We start from the raw sequence: 27,883 nt of genomic DNA, 5'->3' as shown, positions 1-27,883 counted from the left end.
GTTTATTGGCTATGTCTTATTGGCACAGACTGGTGAAAACCGACTCTGATTATTCCCGCAGTTTTCACCTAATTAAAATTAAAAGTTTGTCACTTTCTCAAAACAATCCATCACATGGTCCAATCAGGAAACTGTCTAGTTCAGGGGTGTCAAATTCAAGGCCGTGCATCCCATTTCTGGCCTCCATGCATCCCGTTTTCGGCCTCCGTGCACCCCGCTCACCTGCCCACCCCTTTGGCCAAAAATGGGGCACGCGGAGGCTGAAAACGAGGCACGCGGAAGCCAAAAATGGCTGAAAGGCGGGGCTTCAGCAATATTCACATTTCCACCCACTTTTGGGAGACAACTAAGCAATAGCCTTCATCCTTTTGTATATTTATACAAAGTCAGCTTATTGCCCCCACAAACTGGGTCCTCAATTTACCTACCTTAGAAAGGATGGAAGGCTGAATCGACCTTGAGCCTGGCGAGATTCGGACCTGCAGTAATTGCAGGCAGTTGGTCTTAATAACAGGGTGCTTTAGACCACTGTACTACCAAGGCTCTTTTTACGACGGTTTTGTGGAAAACCTGGCATTTACTTCCAATTTTTTGATCAAACTGGCCCATCGGTCGCAAAAGGGGATCATATGATCCTGGGATGCAACCGTCATAAATATGAACCCGTTGCCAAATGCCCGAATTTCGATTACGTGATCGTGTGGATGCTGCAACAGTCGTAAGTGTGAAAAATGGTCATAAGTCACTTTTTTCAGTGCCTTTGTAACTTTGAACAGTCACTAAATGGACTGTTGTAAGTGGCTAGCTTAGTGCATTAACCTTCGGGCATTTTAAGCACTTCTTCTGAAAAACCAGCCTTGTTCTGTATCCCCACCTGCCAATCATTTTAAAAAAAATTAAATATGAGAATTCAAACCCCTGGAAAGAATATTTCTTCCCTTTAAGTTGGCTCCTTCCTCATCCCGACGGATGGGAAGCAAAAACCTGAGCCAGCTAAGTCAACATCACGTCTGGCCACAGACGGAGGGGAGATAATTTAGCTCCGTGTCATGACCCCACTTAAATGCAAAAAATAAACATGCTCCCACCCCCACTTTTTTTCCTTCGGCCTCTCTGCAGCTGGCATGACGCCGGACGGACCGAAGGATGGAATATCTCTCCGTCTTTGCTTCCTCAAATAGATTCCATGGTGGAGTAGAAAGCAAGTGGATTCTCTCTGGAGAACAGCAATACTTTCTCCTCTTCCTCCTCCTCCTCCTCCTCCTCCTTCCTCTTCTTCTTCTTCTTCCTCTTCCTCCTTCTCTTCTTCTTCGTCTTCTTGTCTTCTTCTTCCACCTCCTCCTCTTCTTCCTCTTCCTCCTCCTCTTCTTCCTCTTCCTCTTCTTCTTTTTCCTTTTTCCTCTTCTTCTTCTTTCTTCTCCTCTTCCTTTGTCTTCTTTTTCCTCTTCTTCCTCTTCCTCCTTCTCTTCTTCTTTGTCTTTTTCTTTGTCTTCTTCTTCTTTCACCTCCTCTTCTACCTCTTCCTCCTCCTCCTCCTCTTCTTCTTCTTCCTCCTCCTCCTCCCCCCCTCTTCTTCTTCTTTGTCTTTGTCTTCTTCTTCCTCTTCCTCATCCTCATCCTCTTTTTCTTCTTCCTCTTCCTCCTCCTCTTCTTTTTTCCTCTTCTTCTTCCTCTTCCTCTTCTTCTTCCTCCTTCTCTTCTTCTTCGTCTTTCTCCTCCTCCTCCTCCTCTTCCTTCTTCTTCCTTGTCCTCCTCCCCCCCTCAGCCTCCTCCCCACTTTCTAGAATCTGCTGCTTTCGTTTTCATCATGGTTTGAATAAATCTGCCCAATCTTAGTAACTTGAGAAGCATTTTATTGGTGTACTTCATTGTGTCACTTGGTGCAAAGACACACAACTTTTTTCACACTGGGGCCAGTCTGCTTCTTCCTTCAAGATATATGGACAGCATAAATCCCAAAACTGACTGCAACCTGGATTCCAATATAAGTAGAATCAAGGCAAAGATGAGCTATTGATTAAATGTACATTTAATTAAAATGTTATCCATCAAGCAGGTAATATGATTATTCCCCAGGCTTCTAATAATATGCAACTTATTAAAAATTATGATTTGTCAGGGGTTTAAAAATCCCATCTGGACCTTCAAGATTTCCCATCTTTTGATTAGGAAACGGCCCAGAGTGGCTTATAAGATAGGAGGGTACATGTTTTAAATAAAATAAATAAGTAAAATCTGTGCTATCAGGGGATAAAATTGTTCCCTGGAATGAGGGATTTCTGTTGTCCATTTGTGAACTTCACCCTGCAAGAAAAATTGAGGCAGCTGGTATAACTTGAGTGTTCATTCTGATAGAAAAGAATATTTGTAGCTCAGGGTTGAGCTCTGGGGTCCTTGGTTCTCTCTGAGCTTGGTGATTTTCTTGCAGACATTTCTTTACCCAACTAGGTAACATCATCAGTGTTAAAAGGAAGTGGGGTGTTTGGAGTGCAGGAGAAAGGAACAAGGGGGAGGAGGCAGCCTATGGAGTCCTTGGTGCTCTCTGAACTTGGTGATTTTCTTGCAGAGGTTTCTTTTCCCCACTAGGTGACATCATCAGCATATAAAAATACAGTAAGAGCAAATCCCACTCCTTTCTAGCACTGATGATGTTACCTAGTGGGGTAAAGAAACATCTGCAAGAAAATCACCAAACTCAGAGAACACCAAGGACTCTATAGGCCTCCTCTTCCTCCCTGCAAACCCCACTCCCTTCCAGCATGGATGGTGTTATGAAACATCTGCAAGAAAACATCCAAGCTCAGAGAGGACCACAGTTCTCCTCCTCCTCCTCCTCCTCCCTGCAAACCCCACTCCCTTCTAGCACTGATTCAATTACCTAGCTGGGTTATGAAAAGTGTGCAAGAAAACAACCAAGCTGAGCAGTGGTGGGTTGCCCCTGGTTCGGTCTTGTGAACCGGTAATAAAACTGGGGGGTGGGGGGGTGGGGAAGCTCTGTCTATCCATCTGGATGTCGTCATAGACGATCTGTGCGGGTGCAGAAGCTTCTGCCATGCTCAGAAGTTCGGCGCGCATGAGATCCCATTGCAAACCAGTAGTAAAGGTAAGTAGAACCCACCCCTGAAGCTGAGAGAGCACCCAGCACCCCACATTATTAATTCTATCTATCACCGCAGTCTCCCTCCTTCCAAAACTGTAGGGTTTCGAATAGTGTTTCTCACACTGGGCAATATTAAGATGGGTGGACTTCAACTCCCAGAATTCCCCAGCCAGCATGCCAGAGCCCTATTTCCAACAGCTGGCTGGGTTGGGGAATTCTGGGAGTTGAAGCCCAACTGTCTTAAAATTGCCCAGTGTGAGAAACACCGGTTTTGAAGAAGCAGCAGGAGGACAATTCGGTAGAAAGGATCCTGTTGTGGTGTAAATACTAAAAAAAAGAGAGAAAGAAAAAAGAAAATTAATTTTTTTTAATTGAAAAAGTTTTTCAAATACAAATTTTTCCCCCCTTTTCCCCCCCTCCTCCCTAACCCCCCCTCACCCTCCCCTCCCTCTGTGGCTTCTTCAAAATAAAACCCAAATTCATAACAGATTATATAATACTTTACCATCCCCTTACTCCATCCCCCATATGCTGACTCTTTCTTTCTAATAATATTATTATATCCCCCTTATACTATACATTTCAAAATAACGTTCTACTATAACATTATATAATAACTCCTAATTTAGCATAATAATATTATTATATCTCCCAGTTTAGCAATTTCTGCTCATAATCTACCCTTTTTCTCCTCCCCCCCCATACATATATCTCTTAAAAAATTAATTTTTTAAAAGTGTCTTTTAGGAGAAGTGGTTTGCCTTAAAAATGCACCTTAGGAGAAACCCCCACCCCCCAAGCTCCGAGACCTGTGTGCAAAAAAAAATGCATCTCGGAACGAAGGAAGAAATCCTGATGTTGACCGAATTTAGATTAATCAGCAACTTCCAAGCTTTTATTTATAGGCCAAAGCCGAGTTCCTCACTTGTTCATAATTTTTATGGATCGTTCATATTTTAGAGGCTTTCTCCGTACTCGGGACCCAACTTACTGCAGACAGTTATATTCTCATAAAACCTGAAATTCTAATGGACAACAGTAAATTTTACCGGGATGATGAATCGCAAGCAATGCATTTACCGGTCTGAGGAGTTGAATAAAAAGGCTGCTTGTTCTGGGGAGGGGGTGTGTGTGTGAGGGGGGAGGAATTTAAATCACGATAAAACGCTTGTCATTTTCCTACCAAATGGGAAAATTCCATTTCAGAAATCCAAATACAATACTGAGATTGTAAAGGGAAAGTAAAGGGAGAGAGGAGATAACATCCTAGATCCGTGTTTCTCAACCTTGGAAGCTTGAAGATGGGTGGACTTCAACTCCCAGAATCCCCCAGCCAGCAGCGCTGGGGGATTCTGGGAGTTGAAGTCCACCCATCTTCAAGCTTCCAAGGTTGAGAAACACAGTCCTAGATGCATTGGATCAGCCTGTCCAAGCGAAGAGATCCGCGGGAAAGAGGAGTCAGTCAAAAAAGTCAAAATGGCCGCTGCCACGGTGTGAATCCAATCCAACCCCTTTTCATCACCACTGCAAGTTTTTCAACCCTTTCTCTGGGTTTTTTTTTCCCGTTGCAAAGGCATCCTGGCTGCTTTCTTGAAGTCCACTCGGTTGTGTCTTTCGGATCTACAATATTCCAGGATACAAATAAACAATAAAGGTAGTCCCGGACTTACGACCGTTCATTTAGTGACCGTTCGACGTTACAACGGCGCTGAAAAAAGCCCACTTGTGACCGGTTTTCCACACTTAACAACCATGGCGGCATCCCCTGTGGTCACGTGATCCAAATTACGGCCGCTTGGCAACTGGCTCGTATTTATGACGGTCACAGAGTCCCGGGATCACACGATTCCCTTTTGCGACCTTCTGAGCAGCAAAGTCAACGAGGGAGCTAGATTCGCTTAACGACTGTGTCACTAACTTATCAACGGCCGTGATTCAAGAAAGATTGTAAACCTCGCTTAAATAATGTCTCACTTAACCTCAAAAAATTTGGGCTCACTTGTGGTTGTAAGTCGATGACTACCTGTATAAAGTAAGGTTCTACATTTAGGCAAGAAAAACAAAATTGCTATTGCTTAACGCATTGTAAGCCGCCCTGAGTCTTTTTTCTTTTTTTTTTCTTTAATTTATATGCCGCCCTTCTCCGGAGACTCAGGGCAGCTTATAATGCGTTAAGCAACAGCCTTCATACTTTTGTATATTTTATACAAAGTCATCTTATTGCCCCCACAATCTGGGTCCTCATTTTACCTACCTTTGAAAGGATGGAAGGCTGAGTCAACCTTGAGCCTGGTGAGATTTGAACTTGCAGTAATTGCAAGCAGTAGATGTTAATAACAATGCTTTAGTCCACTGTACTGCAGGCTCCGTCTTCGGAGAAAGGCGGCATATAAATCAAATTTTTTTAAAAAATGCACAGGTACTGTATAGGTGAAACCTGGCTTAATAGTAGTAATTGTGAGAGGGATCTTGGAGTCCTAGTGGACAACTATTTAGATATGAGCCAGCTGTGTGCAGCAGCTGTCAAAAAAGCCAACACAGTTCTAGGCTGCATAAACAGAGGGATTGAATCAAGATCACATCAAGCGTTAATACCACTTTATGATGCCTTGGTAAGGCCACACTTGGAATATTGCATTCAGTTTTGGTCGCCACGATGTAAAAAAGATGTGGAGACTCTGGAAAGAGTGCAGAGAAGAGCAACAAAGAGGATGAGGGGACTGGAGGCTAAATCATACGATGAACGGTTGGAGGAACTGGGTATGTTTAATATATTTTAAACTGCTTTTAAATTTCTGTATTCTATGTTTTTTTTTACCTTTGGCTGTTCACTGCCCTGAGTCCTTCGGGAGAAGGGCGGTATATAAATTTAAATATAAATAAATAAAATAAAAACAAATATGTCTAGTTTAAGGAAAAGAAGGACCAGGGATGACATGATAGTAGCATTCCAATATCTCAGGGGCTGCCACAAAGAAGAAGGGAGTCAAGCTATTCTCCAAAGCACCTGAAGGCAGGACAAGAAACAGGTGCTCCATCACTAGAAGTTTTTAAGAAGAGGTTGGACATCCATTTGTCTGAAGTGGTGTAGGGTCTCCTGCCTGAGCAGGGGGTTGGACTAGAAGACCTCCAAAGTCCCTTCCAACTCTGTTATTCTGCAGAGATGTCCACTGTTCATCTGTGCACAGGGCGACAATGAGACTTAAAGTTTCCCCCTCCCTTCCAGAGGGCTGGGCGTCTTGCCCTCTCCCCCACCCCTCACCTCCCCTCTGCCCAGAGTTGCACACAAAAGCAATAACTCCCCCAACCCCAGCTCTCCTTTCCTTTCCCCCCCTTTTCTTTCCTTCTTTTTTTCCGGGCATCGCTCGCCAATTAAACCGAGCATTTGATGCATTTTAATCTCAACACCGGGAGGCAGAGCTTTCAAAAGTGCAGGGTGGGGTAGAAGAAGAGGTGGGGGGAGAGAGAAATCATCATAATAAAAATAATAACAAAAGACCCCAAAGAGAAAAAAAAAACCAGGATGCTTTTTTCCCCCTTCTTCTTCTTCTTCTTCTTCCCTTTTTTTACATTTTTAAGAAGGGCCTCCCCTCCCGTGTCTCTGCCTGACTCGAGGTAAGGAATGAAAAAGTTGTTTGATGCATAATTGATTGGCTTCGGAGGGCCTTGCAAATTGTTAACGAACCTCAGTAATAAGTTGAAGGGAGGTGGGGGTGGGCTGGGGGGGCGCCGGGGAAAATGGGGCCTGTTCTGACCTGCAGGGCTGTGAAATCAGGAAGGGGGGACCGAGGTGGGGGGGTGGGCAGCCAGGAGGGACTGGGCTAATGAGAGCATCCGTGGCAAAGCAGGGCAGGAGGAGAAGAGGAAAGAAGAGAGTTACAAACAGCAAACAGAAAAACAAAACAGGATAAAACCCATCAGAGACCATCCCCGTGATTTTCCTGGATTCAAAGAAGGGCTGCTGAGTTGGCAAAATTGAAAGCGGGTTTTGCAATCTACATGCCTCCCCCCTCCCCCAAAAGATCTTGATGGGGGCCTTGGTTGGTCTTGGGAGGGGGCCAGGGATCTTGGGGGTGTGGGCAAGCCTAATGAAGGGAAGGACCAGGGGTGACAGGATAGCAGGCGTCCAATATTTGAGGGGCTGCCACAGAGAAGAGGGGGTCAAACTATCTTCCAAAGCACCTGAAGGCAAGGTAAGAAACAATGATGGAAACTGAACAAAGAGAGAAGCAACCTGGAATTAAGGAGAAACTTCCTGGCAGTGAGAACAATTAACTGGTGGAACGGTTTGTCTTCAGAAGATGTGGGAGCTCCATCACTGGAAGTTTTTGAGAAGAGACTGAAATGGTATAGGGTTTGCTTAGGGTTGCCAGGTCTGCTTCCAAAAAATAGCAGACAAGCGGTGGGGGGGGGAGTTAAGTAGTAAAATTTTTTTTAAAAAAATTACAATTAAATTATATATTTTCTTACAAACATTTTAACATGTATTAAAATAATCACTTCAAAACTTTACTTAAAATTCAAAACATCAAATATATTATAATAATATGTAAAATATTAAATTTCATCTCGCCGCTGTCACTCTCATCCCTCGACGCCATTTTAGGTCAGTCGACACAAGCTACAATACATTTTAAAAATGTGAACTGTACATAATTTTATAATATGTTTTTATTTTAATCTCATCATTAATTTTTTCGGAGAATCGATATTCGATCTTTGTCTCATTCTAACTTATGAAAGAAAAGACAAAACGTGATTCTCCTGTCCTTATTCTCTTAGACTGTACAGCTTTAGATTACGTACCATTTCATCATAAAGCTTTTGAATAAAAAAAATGTCCACTATTTTGTGAAAAGAAATAGTGAACATAATGTGAAAAAAGCAGACTGTCCGCTCAAATAGTGGACACCTGGCAACCCTAGGTTTCCCGCTTGGGCAAGGGCTCCTGAGGATGGGACGGGAAGATACCAATGGACATTCATCAAGGAGAGACCCAACTAGAACTAAGGAGAAATTTCCTGACTGTGAGAACAATTCATCAGTGGAACAACTTGCCTCCAGAAGTTGTGACTGCTCCATCACTGGAGATTTTCCAGAAAGGACTGGGCAATTATTTGACCTGGATGGTCTCCTGCTTGAGCAAAGGAATTGGACTAGAAGACCTCCAAGGTCTCTTCCAGCCTTATGGTCCTATGTTCTGTCTTCTATGACCCATCCTTGGGTAGGCTGACCCACGTGGCCATCAGTCCCTGTTGAGGTATCTGAGGTCAGGAAGGCAGATCCAGATTATTGCATTCAGGTCATTATCCCATCCATGCTGAGATTAGACTGGAGGTAGTCCTGGCTGGGGGGGGGGGTCTACAGAGGGTGATTGCAACTGTTGTTTAATGTACATCACACCTGCACCATGCCCAGTTCTTGGTCCTGACCTACAAGGTTTGTTCTGTCTTCGAGATATGATGATTGCAGATTTGGAGATGCCACCTCAGGGTTGTTATGATGATGTGGGGAGGGCTGTGGGTAAGGAAGGGAGTTCTTCTTTAAGCCCTCATTTTGCATTACTTTCCAGGTGTGTTTCGTGACAACTCCAATCTCAAGATTGGAAATGAACCTTGCCATGGATTTCTAGAGAAGATTTTCCAAGTGTCCATCAAAACCAGATCAGCCCCAAGATGATGGACAGCAGCAACAGAAGAAGAATGTAAAGTGCTCGTCTTCGGCCGAAGGTTGGTACCAACAATGTGTATTTATTTATTTATTTATTTATTTATTTATTTATTTATTTATTTATTTATTTATTTAAAAAACAAACTTCATTCAATTTAAAAAGATAAAAGATAGTACAAAACGTTCTTAACTCTAAAAAAGAAAGTACAATTCTAAATTACATATATACTAAAACTAACAAACAGGATATCTATATTTGAACATGTAAATACATATATACATTAACCTTGATTTCTTAATGACGGTGTAAATTTATTTATTTATTTTTAAATTTATATACCGCCCTTCTCCCGAAGGACTCAGGGCGGTGAACAGCCGAGGTAAAAAACACAAAATGCAAAATTTAAAAGCAATTTAAAATAAATTAAATAATTTTAAGAGATGGGCATCTGAGAAAGATCATAATTTCTGAAGGTGACATTCTGAAATAGGAATTATAAGGGGAATATCCCAAAGGTGCTTTTTCAAGAGGCAACTGGACTTCCTTGTTTTATCTTTGAAGACGTTTCACTTCTCATCCAAGGAGCTTCTTCAGCTCTGACTGGACGATGGGGAAAGGAAGGATTGATACTCCTTGCAGACAGCTGGTCATTTGCATCCTTTTAGAGCAGCGTTTCTCAACCTTGGAAGCTTGAAGATGGGTGGACTTCAACTCCCAGAATCCCCCAGCCAGCGCTGCTGGCTGGGGGATTCTGGGAGTTGAAGTCCACCCATCTTCAAGCTTCCAAGGTTGAGAAACACTGTTTTAGAGGGTCGTTGAGGCCACCTGGAGGTTTGTCTGTGTCCTTGGGGCCACCTGAGTGGTGAAAATGGGTGTGGAGCCTCCTTGGAACTGTTGAAAGGATTGTGTTGAAAGGATTGTGTTGTGGAGCTGTGCTTTCTGCAGAATGTTTTCTGTCCTGTGTCTCTTCATGGTTGAACACAATGTATTGCCTGCATCTCAAACTGCAAGGAATGTAAATCCCTCCATTCCCCATTGTCCAGTCAGAGTTGAAGAAGCTTCTTCGATGAGAAGCGAAACGACTTCAAAGAAAAACCAGAAAGTCCAGTTATCTCTTTAAAAAAAAAAAAAGCTCCTTTGGGACAACCTGAATGACTGAGGATGTTTGTATGGTTGTCAACACATTTTTTCTACTTTGATTAAAATCCTTTAGTATACAAGATGGATCCCACTGGATTGGACCGAAGGCCTACCTGTAACAAAGGAGAAGGGGGAATTGGAGGCTAAAATGTTTAAAGAATGGTTGCTGGAATTGGGTATGCCTAGTTTAATGAAAAGGACTAGGGGTGATCGGGACTCCTTAAACATGGTCACTCATGCCCTCGTCACTTCCCGCCTGGACTACTGTAACGCTCTCTGCATGGGGCTCCCCTTGAGGAGCACCCGGAGGCTCCAACTGGCGCAGAGTGCGGCCGCGTGGGTGGTTATGGGAGCGACGTGGCGCTCCCATGTAACACCTCTCCTGTGAGAGCTGCACTGGCTCCCGGTGGTCTTCCGGGTGCGCTTCAAGGTTTGGGTTACCACCTTTAGAGCGCTCCATGGCATAGGACCTAGTTATCTTCGAGACCGCCTGCTGCTGCAAATGGCCTCCCATCAGCCGGTACGCTCTCACAGAGAGGGACTCCTCCGGATGCCGTTGGCCAAACAATGTCGGCTGGCGGCCCCCAGGGGGAGAGCCTTCTCTGTGGGGGCACCTACTATCTGGAACGAGCTCCCCCCGGAGATACGGAGGGTCCCAGATCTGCGCACCTTCCGCCGCGCTTTAAAGACCTTATTATTTCCCCAGGCTGGTCTGGCCTAACCTCTCCCATTCTCTTTTTAATGTAAATTTTAATGTAAATTTTAATTTGTTCTTAACCTGGGGTTTTAAATTTGTCTTGGGCTAAATTGATTTAATTCGATTTTACTTCTGCTCTTAAATTTTTGTATTCTATGTGTTTTATCTTGTGCCTGTTCACCGCCCTGAGTTCTTCGGGAGTAGGGCGGTATATAAATCAAATAAAATGATAAAAAATGAAATGAAATGATCTTCCAATATCTGAGGGACTGCCACAAAGAAGAGGGAGTCAGCCTGCTCTCCGAAACGCCTGTGGGCAGGACAAGATGCAATTAATCAAGGAGAGAAGCAACCTAGAACTATTTCATGACAATGAGAACAATGAATCTGTGGAACATCTGGTCCAATGCTGGGTTGCTCCCGGTTCGCACCGGTTCACAAGAACCGGTAGTAAAAATTTGTAGTAGTAATAACATTGGCTGGCCACCGGTCCCCGGCCCGGTCGCTGCTCACTTACCCCGCCCACCACATCAGAGGCTTTTTTAAAAAAAACTTTTAAAAGCATTTTTTCTACCTCTTCCGATGAAAAAATGCTTTTAAAAGTAAAAAAAAAAAAGCCTCTGATGATCGCGCGGCTCAGCTGGGATCGTCAGAGGCTTTTAAAGGCATTTTTTTTCCCCACAACCTCTTCAGCTGAAGAGGTTGTAGAAAAAAATGCTTTTAAAAAAAATGCTTAAAAAGCATTTTTTTCTACAACCTCTTCAGCTGAAGAGGTTGTGGGGAAAAAAAATGCCTTTAAAAGCCTCTGGCGATCCCAGCTGAGTTGCCTGATTGTCGGAGGCTTTTAAAAGCATTTTTTTCTGCAACCTCTTAAGGTTGTAGAAAAAATGCTTTTATAAGTTAAAAAAAAAAAAGTTGGCCACGCCCACCCAGTCACATTACCCCCCACCAAGCCACGCCCACAAAATAAGCCATGCCCACAGAACCGGTAGTAAAAAAAATTTAGAACCCATCCCTGATCTGGCCTCCAGAAGTTGTGGTTGCTCCATCACTGGAGGTTTTTAAGAAGAGACTGGGCAACCATTTGTCTGAAATGGAATAGGGTTTCCTGCTTGAGCAGGGGGTTGGACTAGAAGACCTTTGAGGTCCCTTCCAACTCTGTTATTCTGTTTAAGTTGCTGAGGTTGGTTCTCTACCCTGTTCTAGGGCTAACCATCAGAGCTTCTCAGACTCCTCTAGCTTCTATGCAGAAGATGCTGATCAACTTGGAAATGTCTAGTTTAATGAAAAGAACGACTAAAAAAGGGTGACATGATAGCAGTTTCCCAACATTTGAGGGGCTGCCTCAAACAAGAGGGGATTCAAACTAATTTCCAAAGCATCTGAAGGCAGGACAAGAAGCAATGGATGGAAACTAATCAAGGAGAGAAGCAACTTAGAATTAAGGAGAAATTTCCTAACAGTGAGGACAATTAACCAGTGGAACAGCTGGCCACCAGAAGTTGTGAATGCTCCAACACTGGAAGTTTTTAAGAAGAGTCTAGACAACCACCTATCTGAAATGGGATAAGGTCTCCTGCTTGAGCAGGAGGCGGGACTAGAAGACCTCCATGTTCCCTTCCAATTATTTCATTATTCTCTTATTCTGTCAAATATCACGAATCACAAATCATGATGATCTCATATGGCTGAAGCTAAAGATTCTGGCCAGTCTGCACCCCTCCAAGGATTCATGACTAATGTTCCGTCCCCGTCCCACACGCACACACACCAACAGACGTTCAAGAGTTAAAGACCAAACCAGCCGGCAAAATCCTTTTCCTTATGATAACGGAACTTGGCAACAACCTAGTGGCTGCCTGCCAAGAGTTTATTACTTACGAAGAGGAGAGATAACTTCTCCCCGCTTCTGGTACATCAAAGGAAACAGCTCAATAATTACGGAGTCAATCAAGTCCAAAGATAATTCAGCAAAGTCTTAAAGCAAAAGTCCGGCAATGCAGAATGGCGTGGAAGCTTTCAGCTTTGTTCGTCACAAGGTTTGACTGGCCACCACACTCCCTTTTATATCCTGTGGGGTGTGGTCCAGTGACTCAGCCTAATCTCCGGCACGCCTTTTCTTCTGTTGCACGTGCTTATCTCTGCGACGCTGGCGTGGATCCAGCCAAGACTCATTTCCCTCATCACTGTCCACCTGTGGCTGCGTGGACGTGCTTGGCCCCGGCCCTATCTCTTGCCCTTCGGCGGACACTGAAGGCATTGCCAGAGAGGAGGGTCCTGGAGAGGGAGACCTTGCCAACTCCTCTCCTTCACTCTCAGAGTCCTCTCCTGCCGATGACACAAGCTCAGGTAATGGAGCCACAACAACTAAAACAGAATTCTGTTTTCTCCTGCAGGTCCTCAGCTGCTATCTGACATCCATCTGACTGTCTCAGCTGAGAGGTATCTGCCAAGTGCCCCACAGAGTGGAAATATCTGAAGTCGGACATCCAGGATTTGAAAGGGTATGTATGTGGACAACAGGTTGAAGATGCTGAGGTAAATTCATTTCTCCCTGTGTAAGGTTTTTGACCTGGGATCACATCAGGGGAGCCTTTTGTATCAGGCTGGCTTAGTTTGTGGGGATCTTGGTGTTCTCTGAGCTTGTTGTTTTCTTGCAGATGTTTCAGTGCCCAACTAGATAACATTATCAATGCTAGAAAGGAGTGGGATTTGCAGGGAGGAGGAGGAGGATGACGACTATGGAGTCCTTGGTGCTCTCTGACCTCAGTTATTTTCTTGCAGACTTTTTATTACCCAACTAGATAATACCATCAGTGCTAGAAGGGAATGGGATTTGTGGAAAGGAGGAGGGAGGAGGATGACTGCGGGTTCTTGGTGCTCTCTAAACTTAGTGGTTTTCTTGCAGAAGTTTCATTACCCAAATAGGTAACATCATCAGGCTAGAAGGGAGAAGGAGGAGGAGGAGGAGGAGGAAGAGAGGAGGAGGAGGAGGAGGAGGAGGAGGAGGAGGAGGAGGAGGAGGAGGAGGAGGAGGAGGAGGAGGAGGAGTGGACTGTGGTGTCGTTGGTATTATGTCAGCTTGGTTGCTTTCTTGCAGATGTTTTATTACCCAACTAAGTAACATCATCAGTGTTAGAAGGCAGCAGAATTTACAATTGTACGAGCGGTGCAAATGGGGTGTGGAGCCTTTCTGTCCTGTGTCCCTTCCCTGTTGAAGACGGGCGCAGGCTGTTGGGGATTTGAGATGCAGACAACACAGCCTCATCCCCAACAGCCTCCGCCCGTCTTCAACAGGGAAGGGACACACGGTTGCAGGAAAACGTCTTGCAGAAAGCACAGCTCCACAACACAGTCCTTTCAGCAGTTCCAAGAAGGCTCCACAGACATTTGCCCCACTCAGGTGATCCTGAGGACACAGGTAAACCTGAGGACAAGGGTAAAGAGCCTTGGTAGTACAGTGGTCTAAAGCACGCTGTTATTAAGACCTGCTGCCTGCAATTACTGCAGGTTCGAATCTCTCCAAGGCTCAAGGTCGACTCAGCCTTCCATCCTTTCTAAGGTAGGTAAATTGAGGACCCGGTTTGTGGGGGCAATAAGCTGACTTTGTATAAATATACAAAAGGATGAAGGCTATTGCTGAGCACATTGTAAGCCGCCCTGAGTCTCCGGAGAAGGGCGGCATATAAATCAAATTAAAACAAAAAACAAAAAAACCCTCCAAGTGGCCTCAAGGACTCTCTAAAAAGATGCAAATGACGTGCCCATAGAGAGGGCGCTGTGTGCCACCTCTGGCACACGTGCCATAGGTTCGCCATCATGATTCTAGAGTGATTCCTGGCTGGGGAGTTCTGGGAGTTGCCGGCTGACGACCCCCAGGAGGAGAGCCTTCTCTGTGGTGGCACCTACCCTATGGAACAATCTACCCCCAGAGATACGAGTGATCTCCGACCTTCGGATTTTTCGTCGGGCCCTAAAAACTTATTTTTTCCAGTTAGCCGGTCTGTCTTGATTTTAGGGTTAGTTTTAAAATTTTAATATTGATTTTAAATTGACAAGTTTTAAATTATGGGCCAAATTTATAAATTATTTTAACTTTATTTTTTAACTGTGATGTTTTGTATAGATGTTTTTATCTTGGCTGTTCACCGCCCTGAGTCCGAAAGGAGAAGGGCGGTATAGAAATTTGAATAAAGTAAAGTAAAGTAAAGTAAATCCGCCAGACTTAAAGTTGCCAAGGTTGGAGACCCCTGTTCTAGTCCAACCCTACCACTCCAGATAAATGTTTGCCCTATCTTGTCTTGTAAACCTTCAGTAACTTTTGGAGGCAAGCTGTTCCACTGATTAATTGTTCTCACTGTCAGGAAATTTCTTCTTAATTCCAGGTTGCTTCTCTCCTTGATTAGTTTCCACCCATTGCTTCTTGTCCTGCCCTCAAGTGCTTTGGAGAATAATTTGACTCCCTTCTTCTTTATGGCAGCCCCTGAGATATTAGAACACTGCTATCGTGTCTCCCCTGGTCCTTCTTTTCTTTAAACTAGACATACCCAGTTCCTGCAACCGTTCTTCATATGTTTTAGCCTCCAGTCCCCTCATCCTCTTGGTTGCTCTTCTCTGCACTCTTTCCAGAGTCTCCACATCTTTTTTACATCGTGGCAACCAAAACTGGATGCAGAATTCCAGGTGTGGTCTTACCAAGGTATTATAAAGCGAAACTAATACTTCATGTGATTTTGATACTTCCAGTGTTGGAGCATTCACAACTACTGGAGACAAGCTGTTCCTTTGGGTCATTGTCCTCAATGTCTGGAAATTTCCCCTTAGTTCCAGGTTGCTTCTCTCCTTGTTTAGTTTCCATCCGTTGCTTCTTGTCCTGCCTTCAGGTGCTTTGGAGGATAGCTGGACCTCCTCTTCTCTGTGGCAGCCCCTCAAATACTGGAACACTGCTATCGTGTCCCCCCCAATCCTTCTCTTTGGTAGGCTAGATATACCTAGAATTACTAATATTTGTTCTAAGGCAATGAGTTTCAAAGGTTACAGTCAGAAAATCATGACATCATTTCACAATTAGAGTTTCATTGGCAAACACAGTGTTTTTTAACCATCCTCAGCATGGCTGGCTGGGGAATTTTGGGAGTTGAAGTCCACAAGTCTTAAAGTACCCAAGGTTGGACATTCCTGCCCTAAACAATTCCAGAGAAATGGTGTCCCATCTCTTCTTCAAAAGCTCCAGTGTTTGGGGCACCCCCACAACATCTGGAGGCAAGCTGTTCCGATGGCTAATTGTCCTCACTGTCAGGAAATTTTAATTCCAGGTTGCTCTTCTTCTTGATTAGTTTCCATGCATTGCTTCTTGTTATGCTTTCAGGGGCTCTGGAGAACAGGTTGAGCCCCTCTTTAGACAACCATTTATGTGAAATATTATAGGATAAGAGCCTTGGTGGTGCAGTGGTTAGAGAGCAGTAATGCAGGCTGACTCTGCCGATTGCCAGCAGTTCGATCCTGACCAGCTTAAGGTTGACTCAGCCTTCCATCCTTCCAAGGTGGGTGAAATGAGGACCCAAATTGTTGGGGGCAAGAGGCTGACTCTGTAAACCATTTAGAAAGGTCTGGAAAGCACTGTGAACGGTATATAAATCTAAGTGCTATTGCTAAGTGGGAAGGAAGGAAGGAAGAAAGGAAGGAAGGAAGGGAGAAAGGGAAGGAAGGAAGGAAGGAAGGAAGGGAGAAAGGGAAAGAAGGAAGGAAGGAAGGAAGGAAGGAAGGAAGGAAGGAAGGAAGGAAGGGGTGGCATTAGTGGTTATAGTGGTAAAATGAGGACCCAGATTGTTGGGGGCAAGAGGCTGACTCTGTAAAAAACTTAGAGGGGGCTTTAAAGCACTGTGAAGCGGTATATAAGTCCAAGTGCTATTGCGATTGCTATGGCTATTCCTGCTTGAGCAGGGGATGAGAAGACCTCCAAGGTCCCTTACAACTCTATTACTCTGTTATTGTTTCTGGCAGCCTCTCACACATTGGAACATTGCTATCAGTCACCCCTGTTGACTTAATGTTATTATTCTGGACTCATCTTTCTTGTAGATGACTTATGGGAAATGTAAGCATCCCATACCTATGTGGGGGGTGGGGGAAACACCCAGATGAGATGCCCAGTGTTATGTTATATGACAGCAGTAATGGAGGGCCACCTTCCAAGTTCTCACCACCAGTTGAGAGCAGAAGAGGATCACAAAGGAATTCAGAACCTCCACAGGCCAACATGAGCCTTGGTAGTACAGTGGTCTAAGCACCCTGTTATTAAGCTGGTTATTAAAACCAGCTGCCTGCAATTACTGCAGGTTCGAATCTCTCCAAGGCTCAAGGTTGACTCAGCCTTCCATCCTTTCTAAGGTAGGTTAAATGAGGACCCAGTTTGTGGGGGCAATAAGCTGACTTTGTATAAATATACAAAAGGATGAAGGCTATTGCTTAACGCACTGTAAGCCACCCTGAGTCTCCGGAGAATGGCGGCATATAAATCAAATTAAAAAAAAAACCATATATCCCTTCACCAGAGCTGGGTACTTATGACACCAGCTACCTCTGAACCCTGAAGTTATCTGATGCAAGAAATGAACAACTTTGATTGAAGGTAAGGCAACCACCTCACCTCCACCTTCTTCTACCACTTGGTCCAAGTCAAGAAGAAATTTTCACTTGGTTTGTATCTTTCCTTTTCATAGAAAAAGGACGTAACGTCACATTAAAAAATATTATTGTGCCATTTCTTCTGGAAAACCAGGTGTAGTCTGAGAACATGGAGCGGTGGACACACTATATAATGGTCAACATTCTTTTGAGTATTTTCTATTAATGAGTTGTAGAGTTGCATGCATGTCCATAGAGACAGACAGGTGTGGATATATGAGGTCTGTGTTCATGAAAAGCAAATTAACTACCTTTCTCTCGCCCTCCCAGGACCTAGAACATAGAGCATAGAATAGGCACCTTGGAGGTCTTCTAGTCCAAGCAGGAGATCCCACACCATCCTGGACAAATGGCTGTCAAATCTCAGTGATGGAGCACCCATAACTTCTGAAGGCAAGCTGTTCCACTGGTTAATTGTTCTCACTGCCAAGAAATTTCTTCTTAATTCTAGGTTGCTTCTCTCCTTGTTTAGTTTCCGTCTGTTACTTCTTGTTCTTCCTTCAGGTGCTTTGGAGAATAGGTTGTCCCCCTCTTCTTTGTGGCAGCCCCTTAAATATTGGAAGTTGCTCTTCTTTCACTCCTAGCCTTTCTCTTCATTAGACTAGACGTACCCAGTTCCCACAACCGTTCGTCATATGGTTTAGCCTCTCTTGTTTTTCTTTCTCTGTGGAATTAAGTTTGACTGGGCTTTTCTAATTTCATTTTTCAGAGTTTCCCAAGCACCTTGAGAAAACTAGAGCCAATCCCTTCTTTCTATCCATGTTACCCGATTGCTGGTAAGTTTGCTATCATTCCACATTGTTTGGTGGCTCTCTCTAGAACAGTGTTTCTCAACCTTGGAAGCTTGAAGATGGGTGGACTTCAACTCCCCGAATCCCCCAGCCAGCGCTGCTGGCTGGGGGATTCTGGGAGTTGAAGTCCACCCATCTTCAAGCTACCAAGGTTGAGAAACACTGCTCTAGAAGATAGAACATACAATAATAGAGTTGGTAGGGATCTTACAGGTCTTCTAGGCCACTCCCTGCTCGAGCAGGAGACCCTACACCATTTCAGACAAATGGTTGTCCCGTCTCTTCTTGAAAACCTCCAGTGATGGAGCACCCACAACTTCTGGTGGCAAGCTGTTCCACTGGTTAATTGTCCTCACTGTCAGGAAGTTTCTCCTTAATTCCAGGTTGCTTTTCTCCTTGGTTACTTTCCTCCCATTGCTTCTTGCCCTGTCCTCAGGTGCTTTGGCGAATAGCTTGACTCCCTCTTCTTTTGGGGCAGCCCCTGAGATACTGGAAGACTGCTATCCTGTCTCCCCTAGTCCTTCTTTCCATTAAACTAGACATACCCAGTTCCAGCAACCGTTCTTCATGTGTTCTCTGGTTTTTGTCTCGCCCTTTAAATTCCGAAGAACGAAAAGGAGGAGGAGAAGAAGGAGGAGGAGGAGGAGGACCAGCTGCTGTCAAGAAAGCTGATCTAACAGTCCACAAGCCACGTTCGCATCTTCGGCAGATGGTAACAGGGTTGGCTGCTTAGCGCTGCATGTTTGACATCTCCTAGAAATAGCAAGCCATGATAAAGTGGTAGGCCTGTAGCCACTATCATCTGTTCCGGTGTCTTTGGCTGAAAGTGGAAGTCACGTGCTCGGTTTCGCACCTCCCTGATGCGAGAACGCTGTTGGGGGTGAGTCACGGTGCATCTGCTTCCCTCCTCCTTTCCCTCTCCCCCCTCTACCCCCACCCCAATTCCCCATCAGCCCGTCGTGGCGGTTGCCTGGTGCTGTTGCTGCTACGCTCTTGTCACCAGCTTGTGTGACAGGTGAAGTGACACAGACTCGGCAGAGTTGCAAAGCAGGTTGCTCCGGGCTCTTCCCACATGGGGAGGTGAGGTTGCTCCAGCAGAAGGGGAGGAAAGAGCTCGTTCTAACATCTGTTCGCTTCGCCACTGTTGCTTTTGTTCACAGCAGAACAACAATGGAAAGGGTGAAAGGAAGAGAAGAGAAGGGACGGAGATGACCCACAGGAGCAGCGAGGAGATCTTCGGGGGGCTCCACGTTCTTCTGAGGACCCCACCTCTGAACCTCCCATTCATTTTGGCAAGGTTGTTCTTGCCTTAAATGGTCAGGCAACCAGGTATGGCTACCATCCCAGCAACTTCAAAATGGAGATAGGGTTAGGTATATCTGGTTGACATCTAAGCACCTTCTGTATCCACTAATGGGACATTCGGACATGATAAAACCTTTCTGGAATGGTATTTATGATCCTTAACTGGTTTAATTTCTCACCCATTAACTTTATTCTTCAAAGTTGAACCTTGTTCTGGACAACTACATGTAGCATGAAGGTCAGATCGACCACCATTCCTTTACCTGAAGGGATTTGTCTTTAGCCACGCAAGGTACGAATCTTCCTTGATATGCCAGATCCTGAGGTTCTTGAGTCTCCATATCGTTCTTTAGTGACTTTCTCAGTAGAAGAGGCCAACATCTCTTCCAAAGTCAAGTGGGAATGAAAGCCTTTTGGAGTGAGATCAGAAACGTTTATTCCCAGAATAAGTCCATTTCAGTCCTTGATTCCTAGGATTTCTCAGGCTCTGTTTCACAACAGGTTGTTGGCAACTTAGGGTTCCTTGCTGGAAGTGAAAGAAATGATTGGAAAGAGGCAGGAAATGACATCAAAGAAGTAGTATTGAGAAATGAGAAGGCCAATCGAAGAAATTAGAATAACAGAGTTGGAAGGACCTTGGAGGTCTTCTAGTCCAAGCCCCTGCTTAGGCAGGAAACCCTACACCACTTCAGACAAATGGTTATCCAACAACTTCTTAAAAACTTCCACTGTTGGAGCATCCACAACTTCTGGAGGTAAGTTGTTTCACTGGTTAATTGTTCTCACTGTCAGGAAATTTCTCCTTAGTTCTAGGTTGCTTCTCTCCTTGATTAGTTTCCATCCATTGCTTCTTGTCCTGCCTTCAGGTGCTTTGGAGAATAGCTTGACTCCCTCTTCTTTGGGGCAGCCCCTCAAATATTGGAAAACTGCTATCAAAAGAAGGACCCCTACTCCTTCTTTTCATCAAACTAAACATACCCAGTTCCTACAACCGTTCAGTCCTCTAATAATCTTCGTTGCTCTTCTCTGCAGTCTTTCTAGAGTCTCAACATCTTTTTTTTACATCTTGGTGACAAAACTGGATGCAGTACTCCAAGTGTGGCCTTACCAAGGCATTATATTGATGCCTTGAAGAGAATATTTGTAGCTCAGGAACTCCATAAATGAGAAGGCCTTTTCATGAAGACTCTTCTCTGAGTTAAATCACTGGACTTTGGGTTCTCTCTCCCTCTTTTAATACTCTATTTTCTTTTTAATTATGTGGTATGATTATCCTAGAAAACGATGGAAGCTCCTTCAGAACAAGAGAGAGAGAGTGGCCCAATTGAGGAAAGTAGGAACGGAAGCAACTTAATGTACTACATTGGCCAAAAAAGCCAACACAGTCCTTGGCTGCATCAACAGAGGGATAGCATTGAGATCACGAGAAGTGATACTACAGGTTTATAATGCCTTGATAAGACCATGCTTGGACTACTGCATCCAGTTTTGGTCACCAAAAAAGATGTTGAGACACTAGAAAGAGTACAGAGAAGAGCAACAAAAATTATTAGAGGACTGGAGGCTAAAACAGATGAAGAATGGTTGCCGTTGCGCAAGTTGGGTATGTCTAGTTTAATGAAGAGAAGGACTAGGGGAGACATGAGAGCAGTGTTCCAATATTTGAGGGGCTGCCCCAAAGAAGAGGGAGTCAATCTATGGAAGCTAATTAAGGAGAGAAGCAACCTAGAACTAAGGAGAAACTTCCAGACAGTGAGGACAATTAGTAACCAGAGGAACGACTTGCCTCCAGAAGTTGTGAATGCTCCATCACTGGAGGTTTTTAAGAAGACACTGGACAGCCATTGGATGGTATAGAGCAGTGTTTCTCAACCTTGGAAGCTTGAAGATGGGTGGACTTCAACTCCCAGAATCCCCCAGCCAGCAGCGCTGGCTGGGGGATTCTGGGAGTTGAAGTCCACCCATCTTCAAGCTTCCAAGGTTGAGAAACACTGGTATAGGGTTTCCTGCCTAAGCAGTGGGTTGGATTAGAAGACCTCCCAGGTCCCTTTCAACTTTGTTATTCTATTATGCAGTTCAACATAAATAATTTCTAATATGCATTCTCTTTTCTCTTTGCCTCCCAACTCATGACATCCTCCCAAAAGGTCGTCTTCATGTGATACCTGTTAAGGAAGAAAGAAGACACTCATCAATGGAATGCCTTCATGTTCAGGAACAATTTATTGAATGTCCATCTTCTTTCATTCCGTTTTATGTGTCATCATGAATAATAGCTGGCTTCCTAGGAAATGGACTATCAATCATTCATCCCAATTCATTTTCAAGTTGGATTGTTTCCCCCAATCAGCGTCAGTTTGGGAAGGCTGCCAAAATTGATTTGGGTGATTTGGGTGATCTTCACCCAGAGCTGACCCCCTTGGAAGGATACTTGTAGCTCGTGGTTAAATTGTGGAGTTCATGATGGTCTCTTGATGGTTTTCTTGCAGATATTCCATGACCCAACTAGATACTATCATCAGTGCTAGGCTAAGCTAATATTGATATTATCTAGTTGGATCACCAAGCTGAGAGAATGCCAAGGACCCCACAGTCCTCCTCCTCCTCCTCCTCCTCTCCACCCCACAATCCTCTTCCTTCTTCTCTCGTCCTCCACTACCTCTTCCTCCTTTCCATGAGGACTCCATAGTCGTCGTCGTCCTCCTCCTCCTCCTCCTCCTCCTCCTCCTCCTCCTCCTCCTCCTCCTCCTTCTTACCTAGTTGGGTCATGAAATGTCTGCAAGAAAGCCACCAAGCTCAGAGAACACCGGGCTGGCTTGATCCCATCCATTTTGGTTTTAATTTGTAATTGGTTTTAATTGGGTTGTTTTAAATTGTGGGCCGAAATTATTTAATTACCTTTTAAATTGTTTTTTTAAATTTTGTATGCTCTGCTTTATCTCGGCTGTTCACCGCCCTGAGTCCTGCTGGAGAAGGGCGGTATACAAATCAAATCAAATCAAATCAATAAAATAAATTCACATGTCCTTCAAGTTGGACCACATTTGAGAACATCGTAAGAGAGTCTGACCCAGGGGTGAAATCCAGCAGGTTCTGACAGGTTCTGGAGAACCGGTAGCGGAAATTTTGAGCAGTTCTGAGAACCGGCAAATGCCACCTCTGGCTGGCCCCAGAGTGGGGTGGGAATGGAGATTTTACAGTATCCTTCCCCTGCCACACCCACCAAGCCACACCCACAGAACCGGTAGTAAAACTTGTCTGACCAATGCCTGATGCAAGTGGTCAGAATGATCTCATGGACATGGTTTTACCTGGACATTCAAAAAATCCGGAATAAACAATTACAATAAGGGAAGTTTTCTTATGGATCAGCCATTGCTCAAAAACAGGATGTGGAAACTTAGAAGAAATGGTCCGTACTTAACAATAAAGAGATGTAAATTACTATAATGTGCCTCAATTACCTGTATTAGAATTTGTACTTTTAATCCCCCCCCAGGAGTTTGGGATTAGCATCTAAATCAGTATTTCTCAATCTTGGAAGCTTGAAGATGGGTGGACTTCAACTCCCAGAATCCCCCAGCCAGCAGCGCTGGCTGGGGGATTCTGGGAGTTGAAGTCCACCCATCTTCAAGCTACAAAGGTTGAAAAAGACTGATCTAAATGGAATTTATTTCTTTAAGAAGGTAAAAGCCAACAAACAGAACTATTATGGAGAGCTTCAAAAGGCCGTTTCCTAATGAAAGGTATAGGGCATTAGTCTGGAAAACGACACGTATTGTGTGATAAACTGATAATGGTAGGAAAAATCCTCATTTTGCGTATACGCTAAGGGACGCTGGGTTGCTAATGGAATTGGGAAAATGGTCTCCTTGCAAAATTGTGGACAGTTAAATGAAAATATTACTCTGGAGCCTGGTGCTATGGAATTCCTTGCTCAATATCATTAGGAAGACTCATTGAAAATAAAACTTTAGAAAGAGTGCAGAGAAGAGCAACAAAGATGATTAGGGGACTGGGTGCTAAAACGTACAAAGAACGGTTGCTGGAATTGGGGATGTCTAGTTTAATGAATAGAAGGACCGGGAGGGGGGGCATGATATAGGTAATCCTCGATTTACGACCACAATTGAGCCCAACATTTCTGTCGCTAAGTGAGACATTTGTCAAGTGAGGTGGGCCCCATTTTATGACCTTTCTGGCCACAGTTGTTAAGTGAATCACTGCAGTTGAATTGGGTGTGTCTAAATAAATGAAAAGAAGGACTAGAGGAGACAGGATAGCAGCCTTTCAATATCTAAAGGGGTGGCGGAAAAAAGCAATTGAAAGTTCTCATCTGGTACTCTCCTTTTCTTCTCAATTAAGAATTTAGACTTATATGCTGCTTCACGGTGCTTTCCAGCCCTCTCTAAGCGGTTTATAGAGTCAGCCTCTTGCCACCAACAATCTGGGTCCTCATTTTACCCACCTCGGAAGGACAGAAACCTGAGTCAACCTTAAACTGGTCAGGATCGAACTGTTGGCAGTGGACAGTATTAGCCTACAATACTGTACTCTACCACTCTACCACTATGTCCTTCCTTCCTTCCTTCCTTCCTTCCTTCCTTCCTTCCTTCCTTCCTTCCTTCCTTCCTTCCTTCCTTCCTTCCCTTTCTCTCTTCCCATCCCTCCCTCCCACCACGCTGGGGGATTCTGGGAGTTGAAGTCCACCCATCTTCAAGCTTCCAAGGTTGAGAAACACTGCTCTAAAAGGATGCAAAGGACCAGCTGCCTGCAAGGAGTATCAATCCTTCCATTCCCCACCATCCAGTCAGAGCTGAAGAAGCTCCTTGGAGGAGAAGTGAAACTTCTTCAAAGTTTGTACCTCCAGAAAAAGCACCTTTAGGATAACCATGACCTGGATGACCGAGAATCTTTACAGACCTTTAACCCTCCCTCTGCTGTTCAGGCTTAGCTTTCCAGGGACATCCGTAGAAAGACAGTCTTCAAAGAACGGAGACCCGGAGAAGGCCAGGAATCCTCTCCTTCTCTTCCCCCTTCCTTTCTCCATGACTGAGCTCTCTAAATGGCCCCTGTGAAATACGGACAATCCCGGAGCACCCACTGCATGAGCTCCCCTGTCTCTCCTTAATTGGAGCCTTCGTCTCCCTCCTGATCTCATAATAATTCAATCGGTACCACTAGGCAGTTTTCGAACAGTTAACTACCCATGCCTGCCACAGCTCATTAGCCGCACAAATTCCGCCATTAGTTCCATCCAGAAGAGATTTTCAGCCGTTGCTAGGAAGGGAGAAGGCTGGGCGAGATTCTCGCATCGGGGTCATCGGAAGCCTGCCCCCCAAATCTTCACCCTTTTCGCCTCCGTTCCTTCCGCAATGGACAGAAAGCTCTTTTTTCATGATTCGCTTCCAGGATTGAATCAGAATAGAGCTGGAAGGGGCCTTAGAGGCCTTCTAGTCCAACCCCCAACCATTTCAGACAAGTGGCTATCCAGTCTCTTCTTAAAAACTTCCACTGTTGGAGCATCCAGAACTTCTGAAGGCAACTTCTGTTTCACTGGTTAATTGTTCTCACTGTTAGGAAATTTCTCCTTAGTTCTAGGTTGCTTCTCTCCTTGATTAGTTTCCACCCACTGCTTCTTGTCCTACCCTCGGGTGCTTTGGAGAAGAGCTTGACTGCTTCTTCTTTGGGGCAGCCCCTCAAATATTGGAAGACTGCTATAATGTCACCCCTAGTCCTTCTTTTCATCAAACTAGACATACCCAGTTCCTGCAACCGTTCAGTCCCCTAATCATCTTCGTTGCTCTTCTCGGCAGTCTTTCTAAACATCTTTTTTTTACAATTTGGTGATCAAAACTGGATGCAGTACTCCAAGTGTGGCCTTACCAAGGCATTATATTGATGCCTTGCAGAGAATATTTGTAGCTCAGGAACTCCATATATGAGAAGGCCTTTTCATGAAGACTCTTCTCTGAGTTAAATCACTGAACTTTGGGTTCTCTCTCCCTCTTTTAATACTCTATTTTCTTTTTAATTAGGAAATTCCTCCTTAGTTCTAGGTTGGTTCTCTCCTTGATGAGTTTCCATCCATTGCTTCTTGTCCTACCTTCAGGTGCTTTGGAGACTACGTTGACAACCTCTTCTTTGGGGCAGCCCCTGAGATATTGGAAGGCTGCAATCCAGGGGTGGGTTCTACATTTTTTTACTACCGGTTCTGTGGGCGTGGCTTATGTTATGGGTGTGGCTTGGAGGTCATGTGACTAGGTGGGCGTGGCTAGCTGGTCAGAGTCATTTCTGGAAGGTCCTTGCACTTACAACCAGTCCTCGCACTTACGACCCAACTCATTTGTTTGCTTTTAACACTGATCAGCTGTAGGGCGGCCCTTTGAAGCCCCGCGACAAGAGTTTAAACAGTTTTTTTTCCCTCTAGTCATCAGCTGGGACTCAGGAGGCAGCAATAGATTGGGGGTGGGACCAAATAAAAGGTAAGAATAACGTGGGTGGGTGGGTGGGAGGGCGGGGGGAGAGAACCGGTTCGGTGACGTCATATCGTCACCGCTACCGGCTCGGCCGAACCGGACCGAACTGGGAGGAACCCATCATTGCTGCAATCATGTTACCCCTGGTCCTTCTCTTCACTAGACTAGACATACCCAATTCCTGCAAGCGTTCTTCACTAAGAGACCAATCCACGGGAGGACTGTTCATCTCAAGAAGATTCAAGAAGTCCACCGAGGCTGTTCCAGCTGATTTAGGCTTTGGTGTCGGAAGGAACTTGCTTTGGGCAGCTCCAATCATTGAGAGCTGATGGTCGTTTCAAGGCTGCAGAGGGATGGAATGGAGAAGGCTGACAGGAACAATTGGACCAGCAAGCCAGGTTCTGACCCCCGTCACCTTCACGTCCCTGCCAGGAAATGGGAAACCACGATGCACATCTCGCTCAGACGTGGTTTGCAATCGAAAGGACTGCGAGAGAGCAGAGATAATCAGGCCACCGGTAAGAAGAGATGGAGGCCGGACCTGCTAGACGGGGAGAGACAGGCAGGAGGCAAATTAAAGTTTTAAAACCTCTTCAGAAAAGCATGGATTCCCTGGGGACCCAGAAGACGGTTTATTTCCTTCAGCCAAACAAGGTTGGAACCGTTCCAGAAATGAGATTTGGGACAAGGCACAGGGGCAACACATACAGGGAGTCCTTGACTTACAACTGTTCGTTTCGGGACCGTCCGAAGTTACAACCGCACTGAAGAACGTGACGTATGAGTATTTTTCATACTTACAACGCCGTGGCAGCGTTCCCATGGTCGTGTGATCAGAACTCAGATGCTTGGCAGCTGGCATGGACTTATGACGCTCACAGTGTCCTGGGGTCACGTGATCCCCTTCTGAACGAGCAAAGTAACGAGGAAGCCAGACACGCTTAACGACCGGGTTGCTAATTTAACAACTGCAGTGATTCACTTAACAGCAGTGGCAAGAAAGGTTATAAAATACTAGTCAATGATTATCATCGTCAACAACAACCAGCACTGATGATGTTACCTAGTTGGGTCATGAAAGGTCTGGAAGAAAACAACCGAGCTCGGAGAGCACCAAGGACCCCACAGTCCTCCTCCTCCTCCTCGGTAACATCATTATTATCTCCTCCTCTCCACAAGCTCCATTCTGTTCTAGCACTGATGATGTTACTTAGTTTGGTCATGAAAGGTCTGGAAGAAAACCATCAAGCTTAGAGAACACCAAGGACCCCACAGTCCTCCTCCTCTTCCTCCTCCTCCTCCTCCTCCTCTCTGCAAATCCCTCTCCCTTCTAGCACCTAGTTTAGGTAATGAAACATCTGTAAGAAAACCACCAAGTTTAGAGAGCAAGAGAGGTCCTTTTCCAGCATTGCAGAGAATAGAATAGAATGGAACGGAACGGAACAGAACGGAACAGAACAGAACAGAACAGAACAGAACAGAACAGAGTAGAGTAGAGTAGAGTGGAATAGAATAGAATAGAGTAGAGTAGAGTAGAGTAGAGTAGAGTAGAGTAGAGTGGAGTGGAGTGGAGTGGAGTGGAATGGAATAGAATAGAATAGAATAGAATAGAATAGAATAGAATAGAATAGAATAGAATAGAATAGAATAGAATAGAATAATAGAATTCTTTATTGTCCAAAGTGTGATTGGACACACAAGGAATTTGTCTTGGTGCATATGCTCTTGGAGTACATAAAAGACAAGATACATTCATCAAGAATCATAAGGTACAACACTTAATGATAGTCATGGGGAACAAATAAGCAATCAAATCATATTAGGTAACAGTCAATATAAATTGTAAGGATACCAGCAACAAGGTTACAGTCCTACAGTCGTAAGTGGGAGGAGATGGGTGATAGGAACGATGAGAAGATTAATAGTAATCTTAGAAACATATAGAATATATATAGAAAATAGAAAAATAGAAAATAGGCTTTCAGTAACACCTTGAGGAGGAGAGATCTGCTG

At 44.6% G+C, this 27,883-nt stretch overlaps 1 long non-coding RNA gene across 5 annotated transcripts in view; it reads left to right on the top strand.

Annotated features, from left to right (window-relative positions):
• The window catches only part of LOC117666995 (uncharacterized), a 27,978-nt gene extending 5,143 nt beyond the window's left edge, over window positions 1–22,835 (top strand). The window contains exons 2-8 of one of the 5 annotated variants that reach the window (XR_015733469.1): window positions 8,673–8,829; window positions 13,005–13,112; window positions 17,566–17,688; window positions 18,005–18,071; window positions 18,695–18,966; window positions 19,250–19,415; window positions 21,539–22,835. This is a non-coding gene — a long non-coding RNA (uncharacterized LOC117666995). Of the gene's footprint in view, window positions 1–6,599; window positions 6,716–8,672; window positions 8,830–13,004; window positions 13,117–17,565; window positions 18,072–18,694; window positions 18,967–19,246; window positions 19,416–21,538 lie in introns of those variants that run through there. The other 4 variants (XR_015733467.1, XR_015733465.1, XR_015733468.1 and 1 more) reach the window with 4 other exon arrangements.
• Window positions 22,836–27,883: the final 5,048 nt, after the last annotated feature.

This window comes from Pantherophis guttatus, chromosome 3 (genome assembly GCF_059756535.1).
Source record: "Pantherophis guttatus breed Tessera chromosome 3, ASM5975653v1, whole genome shotgun sequence".
Lineage (NCBI taxonomy): Eukaryota > Metazoa > Chordata > Lepidosauria > Squamata > Colubridae > Pantherophis > Pantherophis guttatus.
The sequence above is the reverse complement of the archived record's forward strand: the minus strand, read 5'-3'. Positions and strand labels throughout refer to the sequence as shown.